At 39.0% G+C, this 16,013-nt stretch overlaps 1 protein-coding gene across 1 annotated transcript in view; it reads left to right on the top strand.

The window, feature by feature from the left end:
• The window catches only part of OLA1 (Obg like ATPase 1), a 1,233,063-nt gene that overhangs the window by 130,800 nt on the left and 1,086,250 nt on the right, over positions 1-16,013 (top strand). The gene's annotated exons all lie outside the window — the stretch shown is intronic.

The raw sequence follows: 16,013 nt of genomic DNA, 5'->3' as shown, positions 1-16,013 counted from the left end.
AGTGGTGGTGTAGATGGTGGGGTACGCAAATAATGGGGAGGGGAAAACAACTTCCCACATAAATATAACAAGATGGTGTGTATGCTTAAAATCAGCCAATCAAAGACAAGAATTCCATTCCATATGTGAAAAACAACCCACAGTGTCCATAACAACATAACAGTGTCCGGAAACATGGAGTTAAAATCAGTGCAATGAATACAAAATAGTAACATAAATATTTAAACATGTACACATTATCAAATAGAATTTAAAGTGTTCACTTTTTAATAAGCTTTTTATACTTAAAAATAAACATTGATGCATGGAAAATGTCTAGCATTTAATGCAAAATACTTTGGATACAGAGAAATGTAATATATACAGCTGACATTGCTTGCCCTCGTATCAGTTCTCTGACATCAAGTCCCCTGACCTTTGTCCCCTTAGTGTTGGTCCAGCCTGGATCAGTGCAGTGTTGGTTCTCTTCCCCATGTTAGAATGGCCAGTGCCAGGTACTTGTGTGGCAAGTCAACTAGTGTTTTTACTGATGTTGACTCTCTCAGCTTATAGCCTTCTCTGCCCACCCAGAGGCACCTAACATTAGGCCTAGCTGTATCAGGCTTACCTCTGTACCAACAGGTGTTGGACAGAATAGTCTACCAACCATTGCTTTGTCTCACAGCAGATGTCTGTTGCATTGCCAGCAGTGCAACCATTCATGTTCCATTCACTTGTGAGATTTACCCTTCATTTTCAATTAATTCAGGCTGTGTTGGTTTCAGATCCTTAGCCATCCTCAGCTCTGCTTTGAGCTGCTCCTTCTCCAAAGTGTTATTCCTCCAGCAGTATGTTGTCACTGCTTAAGGAATCAGCACAGAAAAGGCTCAAAAAACACATAATCAAATCCTCCTATTTTGAGGCAGCACCTCTATAAGCATCTCAGAGACCTTCAGTGATGAGAAGGAACCAGTCTCTCTCTCTGTCCTGTTAACAGATAATACTAACTATGGTCATACATGCAACACGCTGCAAAATAATGAGAATGACAGCCCTCAGAAACAGTCTTCTCACTTCAGAGAAGACTGTAGGAGATGTTAATGGTATCTGGCAAACCTGTTGGATAGTTCCTTTGTTGTAGATGTGGTATTGATGAATTGGAGAACAGCCAGATGCCATGGCCCCATCCTCAGAAAAAGCTGACAGAATCTTTATTCTACCCAGATATGGTGGTAGTCTCTAGTCATATCAGACCCTGTTATTCTCTACCCTAGAATGAAGTCTCACACTCTAGCCACAAACCATTCATCCACTCTCTGGACAAGAGAATTCAAGGCTGTGTGTCAGAGCAGCAAACTTGTGATCTCCCTCTTTGGCACTGAGGACCTAGAATTACTTGACTCGAATGATACATTTTCAACATTGATCATCTTAAGTGAGGCGGTGTAGGTATTGCTAACAAAACAGCCTGCCTGTCTTCAGCGAGGTGGTATATGTAAATGCTCAAATGACTGCAGCTGCATCTGTTGGTTCCCCAAAGATAAGGGTAGAATATTATGTTATATATGGGCCACATGGCTCTGATCTTGCCATGCTCTGGCATTAATGGCTTGGCCTAACAAGTTTTGCGGAGGGTATTGTGAGCACCCTTTTCTGGAAGCCTGTGATGTTTGGCCCAGTAACTGGAAGTTACTCGAAGACCATGAACGACAAAGTATAGATTTGGGTCTATATTACCATGTCAACAGGGCTGTTTATCGAACACCTGTATGTCGACACATGTACACCAAAATAACTAAATGTCAAATGGCCACAAGAGCGATTTTTTTTTTCCCAGGGAAAAAAATACTGGGCCGTTGTTGGGAATTTGCCATTTCCTCCACTGTAGTGCAATCTCTGAGTTGGTATATTTAAGTGGGGGCAAAGCCTCCCACTTCATTCTGTCTGTCTGTTTGTTTTGTTTTTTTGTTGGCCCAGTAATTTTATTCCCTGGGAAACAAATTGCTTTTGTGGCCATTCGACATTTAGGTATTTCAGTGTACATGTGTCTACTTAAGGGCATTTGATGAACAGTCCTGTCAACATGGTAATATAGACCCACAGATTAATTAAGCAGTGGCTCCAAAAATGTAGATTCCATATTGCACCTTTACAGGGCTGCAGAGGAGCTAATTGATATTCTAGCTGAGGCACAACCTACAGAACCAGCAGAGAGGTCAACCATCTCTTGGAAGACACAGTAGCTGGAAAAGTTTTTTGGGCACTTGGAATACTCATGCAGCAGAGGGAGCACCCTTTTGAGATTACTACCAGTAGCTGTGATGTCTGGCTTGTCTATCTCCCTGAAGGAAGTAGATAGAGGTGTATTGTCCCTATATTTGTTTCTGTAATATAACATCACTGCTGATGTCATGGATCAAGGGTCAAGGACCTGGTAGCATGCTGTTATCAGTTGAGCTCCCCCCCCCCCCAAAATAGATAGTTTGAACCTAGCTGTATGAAACATAGGGATGGAATGCTTACTTTGACCCAGGTGACTGGGGTTTAATTATGGACCTTGGCACTATAGGAACCAGGCAAGGAGGGTGAAGAATAAAGGGTTGTGGCCCACTTACCTCTCCGTGGGATGGGAGGGGTTTGCACATTCTCTGGGGAATACTTGGCAGTGTGACCTCTTTGTTGATGAAGATCATCTCTGGTTCACTGGGGAGGTTCAAGGCCACTTGAGGAAGGAACACCCCATGTGGAGGTGAAGGAACATCCTCCATGGATGACCCATAGCATACACTTACCTGGTGCTTAGCAGAGTGTGGGCAGCTATGGCCAGTGAGAGAAAGGAAAAATTCTTAACTTCCCCTCTCTAAATGATGGTCCCTTCTGCTCAACCCAGAATGAATGGACTAATTGGCTGGAAGAGGAGTGATGGTCAACAGCAAAAAAAGTTAAAAGGTGCAAAAAAAAAAAAAAAGTTCTCTTTTCTGGTCCGTCCATCCTCGACCCCTTTTCCAATTTTTGCACATGGGGTTGGGGCATCACTTCAACAGTGACAACCATCTAGACCCAAGGTTTACACCGCCAGGAAGGGAGTGAATACAGGTCACCAGAAAAGACGCACAGTGGTGCAGTGGTTAGCATTGTTGCCTCACATCAGTCAGATGAGTCTCTGAACTCCAGGCTTTTGTCAGCCAACTTACCTAATTTTTCATAAAGACAAGAGTTTCTCTGAGGCTACCTTTTTTAGAAAGGAGAGGCTGGTGCGAAGAGGATGAGCTTAATTAGTCCATTAAGTTGCCTGTCTTCTTTCTAAAATTCTCGAACAAAGGGCAATATATGCTTTAATTATTGGATGTACACAGACTGCTCAAGTTCTACCTCCATAGAACTAAAGCTTTCAGAAGATCCGAACAACTGTTCGTGTCCTTCTCCAGACAGAAGTGTCCAAACTGACCTTAGCTAGGTGGCTTACTGATTTGTATTTCTCAAATCTACAAAGCAAGCGGTTTGACCTTACTGAAACCTCCAAGGCTCATTCCACATAAGATCTGTTTCTACCTCTTCTGCTTCCTTAGCAAGAGCTTTCATTAATGACATTTTTTGTGAGTGCCACTTGGTCTAATACTCGCACCTCTATTGCTCATTGCAAACTGGATATTTTTTTCAAGAGACAGGACAGGTTTTGGTTCTTTCCTGCTGCAGAATATCCTTCCATGAAGGCCAGCCAGGGTTTCATGTAACTGGGAACTCTGTCCCATCTGTTGAGGAATGGACAAAAAAGACAACATGAGATGCATCATTATGGTGAGTACATACTTTTTGGTATCTGTGTTGTCTGTTTTCATCCTTCCTTAGCTTACCTCCCTCCATTCCCTGTTCTATTTATGATAGATTTATATGGTTGTTAGTGTGATCTGAAGGATATTTCCTTTTTGGTGTATTCGCCTTTTACCTCCAGACCTTCTACTTGTTTCTGCTACCTTACTACTCATCTCCCTTTTTGAATATTATGTTTTTTTTCAGTCCTTTGGGGTTTTAAGACTAAGGGGCGCAGACTTGATCCAAGGTAATACAGGTTGTGAAGGGGGCTATGGGTAAGGGGGTGAGCTTGAGCTAGGGATCTTAAGTCTGAGAAGTGGTCAAAGTCAGATCTGAAGTCTATTTCCAAAAACCCATCAGTTGAGGAAGGATGAAAACAGACAACATAGATGCATTGTTATTGTACATATCTTTTGTTTCATGCAGTATAGTATCAGGAGCATAGTTACACCCAGCTTTATGCACCAGAGAAACCTGCTGTTACTTGGGGGGGGGGGGGCTTTTCCAAAGAGGCTCCCCAACTACAAATTATCTTATTTTGATATTTTGTTAAATGTTTGTCAAACTAGCAAAAGATAGTACAGCAATATTATGTACTCAATTAACTAGGTGGGTAAATTTAAACATATCTCTTGTTATGGTACCAGTGTTTTATCAAGTAACAGCTGTCAGAATTTCATTGTGTTTTACCACTGACAGTGTCCTTGACTTAGTTAAATCTAACTAGTGGGCATTCCCTCTTCTAAAACTAAAATCATAGCCAGCTTTAGGCACCTGCATTACCCATGGCTGCAGGCCCCCCTCCAACCATCCTTGACTTTGTGTGGGATCCAACAAAAGGAGCTGCTTGTTGGGGAAAATAAGGAAAAAAAATGATTATCCATTTTGTAGTTACACGCATTATACAACGCAGGATTCTGATAGCACTGTTAGGATGAAATAGTAATTAGTGAATGAACGTGAGCAGGTAAGTGCTAGAGACCAGCAGCCCTAAGCAACTGATGTTAGTGCTTACCTTGGATTTTAAGAAGAGCCCACACTCCCGATCTTCAGAGATGGTTTTCTGTTTTGGGAAGTTTTATTAATACTGACAGAACACCAGATACTATAACTCTCGACTTCTTTGCTCAGCAGTTCTAGGCAAAGACAAAAATAATAGCAGAATAAAGGCTTAAAATCAGCAACACATTTTAAATAATACTCTAATTCACTTAAAAAGTTAATAGAATGACACATTTTGCATTAAGATGCATTTGTCTGGACAATAATAAGTATGAAACTCTGATGTCAGGATTTAGTGACTATTTGGCAAACTTTTTGCCAGCAAACTAAACATTTTATGAAGGAAAGAGCAAACTTATGAGACAAAATCAGAGACATTGTGAAACCAGGGACAGTCACAGGTATGTATTACTGCTCAATGAGGGAAATAAAACTGATTTTGTTTGATGACTGCTACATAATATTTACTGATCTGGTCTGGCAGTACTAGTGCTACAGATTGTATTACTGCTACAGATTGTATTACTATTTGCAGAAATAAATGTAAAATTAGTATTGCTGTGTGTGTGTGTGCGTGTGTGTGTCGTGTGTAAGAGTAACAAGCTAGGGATAATTTATTTCACTTTCTAGTCAAATAGCATTGCCATTATGCTTGTGCATGGGGGGCATTGTTGCACTGTGTTTCAGTAACAAGATGGCCATATTTTCTTTCACTTACCATCAAAACTGTAGATTTTACACATTATATGTGGCTGTCTTTGACTTCTCAGGAAGATGTGTGTGAAAGCATCTTTGCATTGTCACTCTCGCTCAGTGAGTAGCATTGATATGCAGCAGTGCTTTGCTTTGAGTTCTTGGCTGTGTTTTTTTCTATGCGGAGTTAGCATGCCCTCCCTCTTTGTTTGTTCATTATATCCATGTGTTCTGGTTAACTTAAGCACCTCAAAAACATGAAGTAGGTGAAATGAATTTCCTCCCAATTTGCAGGTTAATGTAGTGTGTGTGTGTGTGTGTGTGTGTGTGTGTGTGTGTGTGTGTGTGTGTGTGTGTGTGTGTGTGTGTGTGTGTGTGTGTGTGTAAAATGTTACTGATTTTTATCTGTGCACACAGTAATGCTGAGCATGTGCATAACTTTTCTGGATAGCAGTAAAAATGCAATTAACAAGGAATTATATCTCAAAGATAAAGCGTAAAGTACATCACTGAACATTCAGACACTTGGAGCTTGTAAGGGTCTGGTGGTCTCCACACTCCAAAATGTATGTGAATTTTGACATGGACTTAAAAGCGGCCTCTGCCCTCAATCCCACATGTTCTAAAACCAGCCCTGCTCAGAGTTATGTACAGAATGTTGCTGAAACATGAAGTGGGCTGGAAATGGTATGGTCATTACTTTTTTTTTTTTTATCACATTCAAACCTTAGAGGTATGCCCAGGAGGTCATTGTATCTTTTGTTTACTTCACTCACAGACCTCTGAGATGTGCAAAAAGGCTACTGTAGCTTGTGTAAGGATGGTGTACTGTCTAGGAGCAACAAAGTAGTGGAATACTTTACTATAATCATTTTTTTGACATTCTTCACAGTTGCACATCAGGCAAGTGGCTTAGAGGTAGGGTAAAGAGTGAGGATACATGCTGTATTTATGTATGACAGCAGTCACTCGAAGTACATGACTGTGGGTATTTGAAGCTCTGTTTTCATCCTGATCTAACACTAAAGGGATGCACAAGCAGTAACCATCTTTTTTTTTTTGGGTGAGTGTAGTAAAGCAGACAGTATCCTTTGATTAGATTTGTGTATCCTCACAAGCAATTGTCTTGTTAGTTTGTCGTGAGCTACTATTTTGATAGCTTTGAGCATTAAGCTTTGGAGACAACTTATGTTTTCCTTGAATTAAAAAAATGAGACAAATTCTTTTCTAACTCATGATTTTTATTCAAGACACCGCTGTATTAAAAGATTGGGAAATGCTCTAACATGCACCTCAGAGCATCTATAACCATATACATACAAATATTTCAAGCACGGGCATTAATGCCCTTCTAGCTTGCCAATATACCAAAGCACTTGTTTCCATAATAAGTGTCCAGCTATTCTTAAAAATATCTAAACTTGTACTTGCTTTAATGTAATTTGGTAGTCTGTTGCATGCATCAGCTGCTCTACAAGAGAACCAATTAGTACACTTCTCATTCCTATAGAATCTTCTACATAGGTTGTCTGATGAGTCTCTAGTATGTTTTGATAACCCCAAGCATTCCCAGAGGTAGTTGTCTGTAAATGCCCTATATATACCTGAATAAGATCTCCTCTTAGATATTTGTAAGAGACACTGTACAAGTTCAGATATTTTAGACTTTCATAATAACTTAAATTTTCACATCCATGGATGTCCTTGGTATATTTCCTCTGTACTCTTTCTAGTTTACTCATGTTTGTTTTCTTATAGGGTTTCCATATTGTTATTCCATACTCAAGTTTGGTCCTAATGTAACTAACAAGCAATGACTTCATAATTTTTGATTTAATAGACTTCATAAATCTTTGTATACAGCCTATAGTTCTGCAACTGTCATTAACCAAATGATTGATATGATTAGAAAAACTCATAGCTGGATCTACCCATATACCCAGGTCCTTAAATGAGTATACAGTTTCAATCACTGTGGGCTGTATTAAATATTCACCTTTCAATTTGTCTCCCAAATCTCATATGCTTAGTTTTTGATGCATTTATCAGCATATTATTCTCCTGTGCCCAAATGCCTATTTGTAAGCCATGCAGCTAACCATCTTATCAAGAGTACATCAATACCTAGTTGTTTTAATTTTATTGATCAGTGTTTTGTGTATGACCCTGTCAAATGCTGAAGTTAAATCTATATAAATTACATCACAGCACAATTTTTCATTCATAGTTGTTGTTATACTGTTATAGAACGTCATATTAGAGGTGGCAATAGATCTATTTTCAACATATGCATGCTGATATATGGTTTCAAGTCCCAACCCTATCCATTTCTGACAATAACTTGTCTAATATTACCTTTTCCATTATTTTTCCACAACATGAAAGTAGACTTAAGGGTCTGTATGACTCTGGGTTTGTCCTACTCCCCTTTCCCTTAAAGACAAGTTTAATAAGCACATGTCTCCAGTCTTGAGGAATCTCCCCATATTAATATGACCTAATGAATTATAGCTATAATAGCACCATAAGTTCTTGCTGAAAGGTTTCATATCATTGTTACTAATTCCATCTCCTTCCTGTGCTTTGATTGGATCCAGTTTGCGTAGTTCTTTCTCAGTATAATCTAATTTGATTCCAGTATCTGGGGTTAGATGGATGTCACTAAGACAACTTATCACCCCTTTTGTGGAGCCAAACTGTTTTGCATAAGGTTTTGTAAATATATCTATAATCTTTTGTGTCCGAGAATACATTTTTAGAATCTGCACACAGTTTATCAATTTGTATGTCTTTAGTCCTTCCACATCTTATGTATCTATAAAAAGGTTTCCTGTTATGCTCAATATCTTTATATAAATTTTCTTCAATTTGTTCTTGATCTTGTCTCTCACTTTGCTTAATCTGTTTGTCCAGCTTGTTTATTTCAGTTTTCAAAGTTGTAGTTCGGCTTCTCTTCCATTTCTTATATTTTTCGTCTCTCATTTAATCAGATGTCTTGTTCTTTTGGAAATGTATCCCCGTGACTTTGTATGCCTAGATCCTGATGTTAAGCATTTTTTTGATTTTTTGCATTCAGCAATTTCTCTTTCAAAACTTTTCACATTCCATCTGCAGTTTTTCCACTGAACACCTCACTCTAGTTAGTTTTACAGTGACTGTTTTGCTTCCATATAATCTGTAATTAACCTTCTGTGCATTGGTTTAGATTTCAGTTTGGCAGAATTGTCTAGCAACAAGTTAAGCTTTATAGCCCCATGATCACTGCACATCAACGGTGGTAAAACTTGACTTGAAGTAACAGTAGTGTCTTTAGGAACACAAACAATGTCTAGTATGTTCTGACCCCTAGTATTTTTTTTTACAATCTGAAGCAATTGTTGTTTCTGAATATATGTTGTGAATAATTTCCTTACTAATGTTGTTGAATCAATATTATTCCAGTCTATTTCTGGTAAATTTAAGTCCCCAGCTAATATTATTCGTCCCGCCTGTATTTCATGCAAGAAATGTATGAATCCCTCTAGGGCATCTGCACTTGATTTTGGTGGGCTGTACACTCCAACAATTCTTGTATGTTCCAGAGTTGTCTTTGTCACATTTACACAGTCTATAGTATTGGTGGTATCAATGAACATGTAATAATCACTGGAATCACAGGTCTCATCATTATCTTTAATCCCCATCATAACACCTCCACCTGATTTTTTTGTGAGAATATCTGTTACAGTAAAAACTTTTATACCCTGACAGAACTGGTTTCCAGTCATTATTCTTTAACCATGTTTCATAATAATGACATCAGTCTTGTGGGAATGTAGTAAAGGTTCCAATAGAAGAACTTTTATTATTAATGCTCCTAGCATTATCAACCATCAGAGATGCATCACGTGTTGCTATCTGTGAATGGTTAAGTTTTCAACATGGCAAAAATCCTGACTAGTGTTTGTAAAATATTGCAAAATACCTGCTGCAAAAATGATCTTCCTGATTTTGACAAATGCACGCCATCTGTCTGAACACGTGCTCAAAACTAGGCTTGGATGCTGTACACATTTTCATTTTTTAAAACGGGACATTTTCTCAAGTAGGTATTTACCCCCCAAAATCTTTTCATTCACAGTGACATGACTATCCTTTCTATAGATGATTTGTGAAAAATACGTCCTAACACCAGTATAAGCTATACTATCCAAGAGGGCTGTCAGTTCCCTACTAGCACTCCAAGAATCCTTGCAGATGAGATCATTTGTACCGACATGAATAAAAACAGAGCCGCACTTCCTACATTAAGGCGTTCCAAGGCTTGTCTCACATCTTCTATTTTTGCTCCTGGCAAGCATAACACTATTTCAGTTCATAGGTATGTACAAGGCTAATGGCCCTGGAGCCTTTACAAGCCTAGCCCATAGAAGTGCCCTGGCATTGTGCCGCCCGACGTTAGTTCCCAGTGCCTCTATCAAGTACAGCCACTGGAGTGATCCTCGGGGTGAACTTTCTATTTCCTATCCACTTATCAAGATTCTCTTGCAGAGGGCTAGTGAGGTGCTCTGCTTGACATGCATGGGAAGTCTATTCCAGAGCATGTCTCTGGGTTATGAACCTGTCGCTCCAGCATGTTCTGTTGATTGTGGTAATGAGGTTGAGGTCTCTGGAGCTTGTGGTGTGAAGGGATTGGGATTTCTTTAGATATAGCATTTCTAAGTCAAACGGAGATCACCTCGTAGTAGATGATAGGAGACCGAGAATAGCTGGAGTTTTTTGAGTCTGTCCGTGTTACATGTGTTTAAGGCCTAGGATCCTCTTCGGGAGGTACTTTTGTGGCCTTTCCAACTGTTGCATGCGTCTAGTAAGGTACATGCCAAATGGGGCATTATACTCTATGATTAACCTAAAATGAGGGAAGAGTAGAGAGAAATGATGAACTCTTTCTTCCTGCATGAAAAACTCTTGGTAATGAGATGTGCTACATAGAAGGACTTTCTGACCACAGTGACAATGTGGTGGTCGAAGGAGAGGTTGCTGTCAACCTGTGTTCCCAGATCTCTTATAACACCTTCAGTGTTCAGTGGACTCCCATCAGTGTGGTAATTAGTGGGAACTGAGTTTTTCCCAAAGGGGATGACGACACATTTTTTGGCATTAAGCTTAAGGCCATGGTTTCGACACCAGCCATTGGTCTCAGTGAGGCCTTTCTGTAGAATGTCTACATCATTTGGGGAGTTAATGATGGCTTCCGGCTTGCAGTCATCTGCAAACTTGGTCAGCCAGAGTCCCTCCATGTTGGCCTGGACTTCTGAGAAGTAGATACCTAAGAGGAGAGGACCCAGGACCGATCCCTGTGGAACTCCACTAGTGACTGGTAGGCAGTCTGACTTGGAGTCCGCTACTTTCACACTGTGGATTCTATCTGTGAGCCAGTTTGCAACCCACCTAGTGATATAGGGGTTGATGCCTAGTTTGGTGAGTTTATCAATAATTCCTGAAATTCCTGAGTGAGGAATGGTATCAAAGGCCTTGGCCAGATCGAGGTAGGCTGTATGAACTGCCTTGCCCTCATCCACAGCTCTGGTGACTGACTCAAAGTCAACCAGGTTGAACAGGCATGATCTACCTTTCACAAAACAAAATTGCATGGGATCTAGAGTTTGGAGATTCCCTATATCGTTGTTAATTTGGTCCATGATGATGTGTTCCATAGCCTTGCATATCAGACTTGTCAGGCTAATAGAGTGATAATTCCCAGGGTCTGTATTTGCTCCCCCTTTAAGGAGAGGGTTTGACTAGAGCAGTGCGCCATTCGGTAAGAACAAAGGCTGAGGTGAGGCTGAGGTTGAACAGAGCACACAGATGTGGTGCCAGTTCACTTTGTAGTTCATGTAGAATACATCCAGGGATATTGTCGGGTCCAATGGAAGCTGTATTCTTGGCCTTGGACAATGCAGCTTTAACCTGTGCTCCAGTAATGTTGGGTGCCTGGCATTCCTCCGGTATTGTGATTGGTCCTTTAGGGGGGAGAGAGGGGTAAAGTTGGCACTGAATCTGTCAGCCAGTTGTTGCGTCTTTCGGCTTTTTCCGGTTAGGGGTCGCCACAGCGGAACTCCGGTCCACTAATGATTGGCAGTAGATTTTTACGTGCCAAGTTGTTGGCCCTGATGCACAACCTGGCAATATCTGTTGGGTATGTTGTCAATATCTGTTGGATGATCATTATCTTCTCTGCAGATATAAGTATCATTTCTTCTAATAGTTGAATCTCCAGTTACAAGATTGTCTTTGCTGACCATTTCTGAAGAATCTTCAACTTCTAATACAGTAATGTCTGCTGTATCAATTGTTACAAAGGTTAGATCTTCATCACCATTAGCCCTATTAATCCCACTGTTTTTATTGTGTATTAAATTCTCCTCCAGCTGGCATTGTAAATCCACAGCTTGTAGATGTGGTCAGCATCTGTCTTTCTCTTCTTTTTTCTTACAGTAATTTTCTTCAATCCTTCTACTTTCAATTTTGATTTCTTCCTTTTCACCTGCCCCTTGTCTCTTTTTTCCTACCTTCTCTTTTGGAAAAATTATGCCTTTTTTGTAGACTGAAGGTTTTCTGATAGAAAAGTATTATCATTCCCTGTAACCTGTGTGTAGTATGTGTGTTACATAACAAAGCAGTGTCTTTTTAGCACATATTCTCTTTACTTTACAGACATTAATCATTTTCTTTTTCTTTCTTGGTTGTGAACTTCTTCCTTTCTTTTTTTGTTTCCTTCTAAACAAACTGGATCCTCAGATTGCTGACTAATTGCATCCAGAATTCCAAAGTTGTCATGGGCATTTTCTTGTTTCATAGGGGTTTGATGATCTTTGCAGACTATAGCTGCATCATTTTCTAAATGTGTTCTATGATCCGTCTCTCCAGTCATTAATATATGAAACAACAGTTCTCCAAACCATGCCAGTTGCACAAGTGCAATCATCATCATCAAGTCTAGATTTACTTGTAACAAATGGTAAGCAAATCGTCCAACTTTTGACACAAGGAACACAATAGTGTTATCAACTGTTACCTTTAAATATGCATCGCATTTATTACACTGTATATTTGTGCATTAGCAAATCAATAATTGCATACTCGTTAAAGGAATCCATGTTCAGCTTAAAAAATATATTGTAAAAGAAAAGAATAATCAAAATCAGTAACCACAGAATTCAAACAGAACTTAAATCAACTTCTGTGACAAGAATCACGCAAACAGTATATGACTAAATACCAAAGTATAGTAAAGTTGTTCTGACCGTACAAGTCCTGCAAGCTAGACAAAAGCTCTAATTCCTTTACATCATGCATGATGCAGTCACGCTTCTTTTTAACAGTAAAGATCAATAAAGCAATAATAAGATCAATAAATCACAAACCAGGGTAGGATTGTTTAAATATGTTCTGGATTTTCAACAAAATATGAGTCAAAGTAAATCTTGCTAACAAGCTATCCCTTGAAAACAGTGATAACAAATAAAATATAAATTCATATAAAAACTTCTGTTACCAGTCAGCTGCACAGTAAATCACAAACCATGGTAGGATTGTTTAGATATGGCTTCTGGGGGCCCTGGCTTACTTGAGTTATTTTCCTAAATGGTTATTAATGTGCTGGCTTAGTTAGGTAAGGTGTACTGAAAAGTTGCAAGGAAAACAAAAGATGAAGAGTAACACTGCATTTCTTTCTTCACTCATAATTTGTTAGAGCCATCATTGGATGAAAAGGTTGTGTAAAAGAAAAAAAAAAAACTTTAAAATGCACTTCAGAACATATACAAAGTTATGGGCATCCCTGGGTTTCATTAACAACACCTACACTAAGTGTACACTGTAATGAGTGAACAGGCAACAGAAACATAGCTTGCACTTTCTTCCTCCTAATTTTAGTTTTCTGACTGATTTTCTTGCAGCCTTGAATATTGAGACGGATTCATAGTTGTTTACTCTGCTAACAACCACAAGGGCCTTTCTAAGCCTATCCGTGTATCTGAAATCTCTGACAAATTCTCCTACCTTTGGTAAGTGTAAGCAGAAGCTTCGGAGATGAAACATTTACAAGCAGGTTACCACAAAGTGTAGACTATATATGTACACTTAATGTAATCTTTCTCAGTGACTAGAAAGTACAAAAAAATGTGGTGGGGATATTCGTGAATGCAGATCATGTACACTTAGTGTAGGCATTAATTAATCTGGCCCAAGGTTTCATTGAAAATGCTGAAGAATAAGGCAAAATGTGATGGAAAAGAAGAAAAAAGTAATCTGCATGGTGTGGGGTGCCTGGGATGGAGGGAAAACAGAGGGCACCGCTAGATGATGTGTGTGTGGGAGGGTTGAAGCAGCAGGCAATGCCTAGAGCACAATTTCACCAAAGTCCAGCCCTGTACATGGAGATATTGAAATGTATTGGCATTGCAATTAAATGCCACTATGAATGTCCCTCTGTGAGATAGGCCAACATAGTGTGGTACACAGGCCTGTCATAATGAAAGAGCATTGTAGCTACAGTTAAGTACTGCTCCTAAAACCCTACATCATGAACTAAATGTGTTGTTAGTAGGGCTGGCAGTGACAGGGTGATACTTAGATTGGAAGTGTCCATAGAGCACCCAACTTGACATTTTCTGGGGGCCTCAAAATGTTAACCCTGGCCCTGAGCGTGGCACAGCTTCCCAAATGTCACAAACCACTGCATCATTACTTAATGAAAAAATAATAATTCTGAGGAAATGAAACAGTATACCATAGAAAGGAGCTGGCTAACACTTCATAGGTTTAATCTTTTGTGTAAGCAACACTTCAAGACTACAGAAATGCAAAGCAGAGAACCAGTAAGAATTTTCTCATCCAACGCAAATCAAAAATCAATGTACGTATAATAAAAAGAACAGTTACAATGCACTTTTCTCTCTCCTGTCTCTTTTACTGCACTGATGTACTATGAAAGCATATGCATTGCAATACTTAAGTTTTAGTGCAGCTGGAGGAAAATGCTAAGTCACATCATTCTAGAAAGGGAAGCAATTTCTTTCTAAAATAATGTCATTTTGCAATAGCAGTGATCTCTGTCTGTGTGTGGGTATATCAGACTTTACCACAGTTACCTTTGTTTAATCGTTCAGGCTTTGCAGTTGTGATCAAATGCACCAACCTTGGGAAAATCCTGATATACCCTCACACAGTCATGGATTATTGCTTAATTTTTGTGTCCAATAATGTTCCAACAGGAGGTAAACATTTCATTTACACAATGTTGTTTTCATTTAAACTCTTTACTTCCAGGTTTTGTGAACTTTTGGCACAGTGATGCAGGATATAACTGTGCTAAATCACCCTGCTTGGTTCCTCTGGTTTTTGTACCCACCTGGGATCCCTTCTTTGTGTAGTCTGCATGCCCTTCCTTAGTCCGTGCAGATTTTCACTTGAGTCTTCAGTTTCCTCCTGTTTCTCAAATACATGCCATTAGATAAAAATGATTATTTAAGTTATCCATGAGTGTGCTTGTGTGTCAGTATGCTTGTGTATGTATGTGTAATATCTATCAGTTTATCTATATAGATAGGTTGTGATGGACTGGCATGCTGTGTTAGGATTGGTTGTCTGCCTTATTATATGTTTGCTTTCTGGGATAGTTTCTGGCACTCCTAAATAGGATGAAGTGGATATCAGACAATTAATGAATGAGTGAATATTACATCATTGTGCACATGCTGTTTTGGATATACTAATTTTTCAGACTTCTTTATCATGCGTGTTGCGAGCAAATGTTCCTTTCATCCAGCATATGTATTTTTTTTAGAGACTGTGAATTTATAGATGATTTCTTACCTATAGAAACAAATTACACAATATTATTTTTTGTTACGTTTATTGCCATTTATGTTTTTTCAAGGTCTGTCAGGACCATACTCTGACTCCTGCTGCTAGTTTTATTATTGCTATTCCTTGCTGAAGTGTATTTGGACAGTGTTAAGCAGTAGTACTTCTCAGTATCCTGCCAATTTTAATGCAGCTGTGGTTAAATTGCAAGTGTGTGAGTTCAGTTTAAAAAAAAAATAAAGAAAATCTGTTTCTATATATATGTATATATACTTTTGTGTGTGTGTGTGTGTGTGTGTGTGTGTGTGTGTGTGTGTGTGTGTATAGATATATATATATATAAAGTCATACAGTTGTTTTTGCCACTACTCATTGCTGAGTATGTATGTAGTAAATGGTCACTGGCGAATTACAGTGAGTTATGCTATAGTCAAATACCGCATAATTTGATGTATTTCACATGCTTCTGTGTTGTGCACTTGTGGAGTTAGTGTAATTAAGTTTCTGAGGATTGTGGGGAGTGTGAAGTGAAAGTATTTGTTTCCTCTTTATTTCTGTTTTTATGATCAGGAGAGGTATAATTGCAAATGTAAATGTATTTACATTTGTGGCCATTTATCAATGGTTATTGATTTAGATGTTTCTAATCAATGGAAATGGAAAAACATTTTGTGGTT

Source organism: Protopterus annectens, chromosome 6.part1 (assembly GCF_019279795.1).
Source record: "Protopterus annectens isolate FY-2018-M chromosome 6.part1, PAN1.0, whole genome shotgun sequence".
Lineage (NCBI taxonomy): Eukaryota > Metazoa > Chordata > Ceratodontiformes > Protopteridae > Protopterus > Protopterus annectens.
Note: the sequence above shows the minus strand (reverse complement) of the source record. Positions and strands in the feature narration are given on the sequence as shown.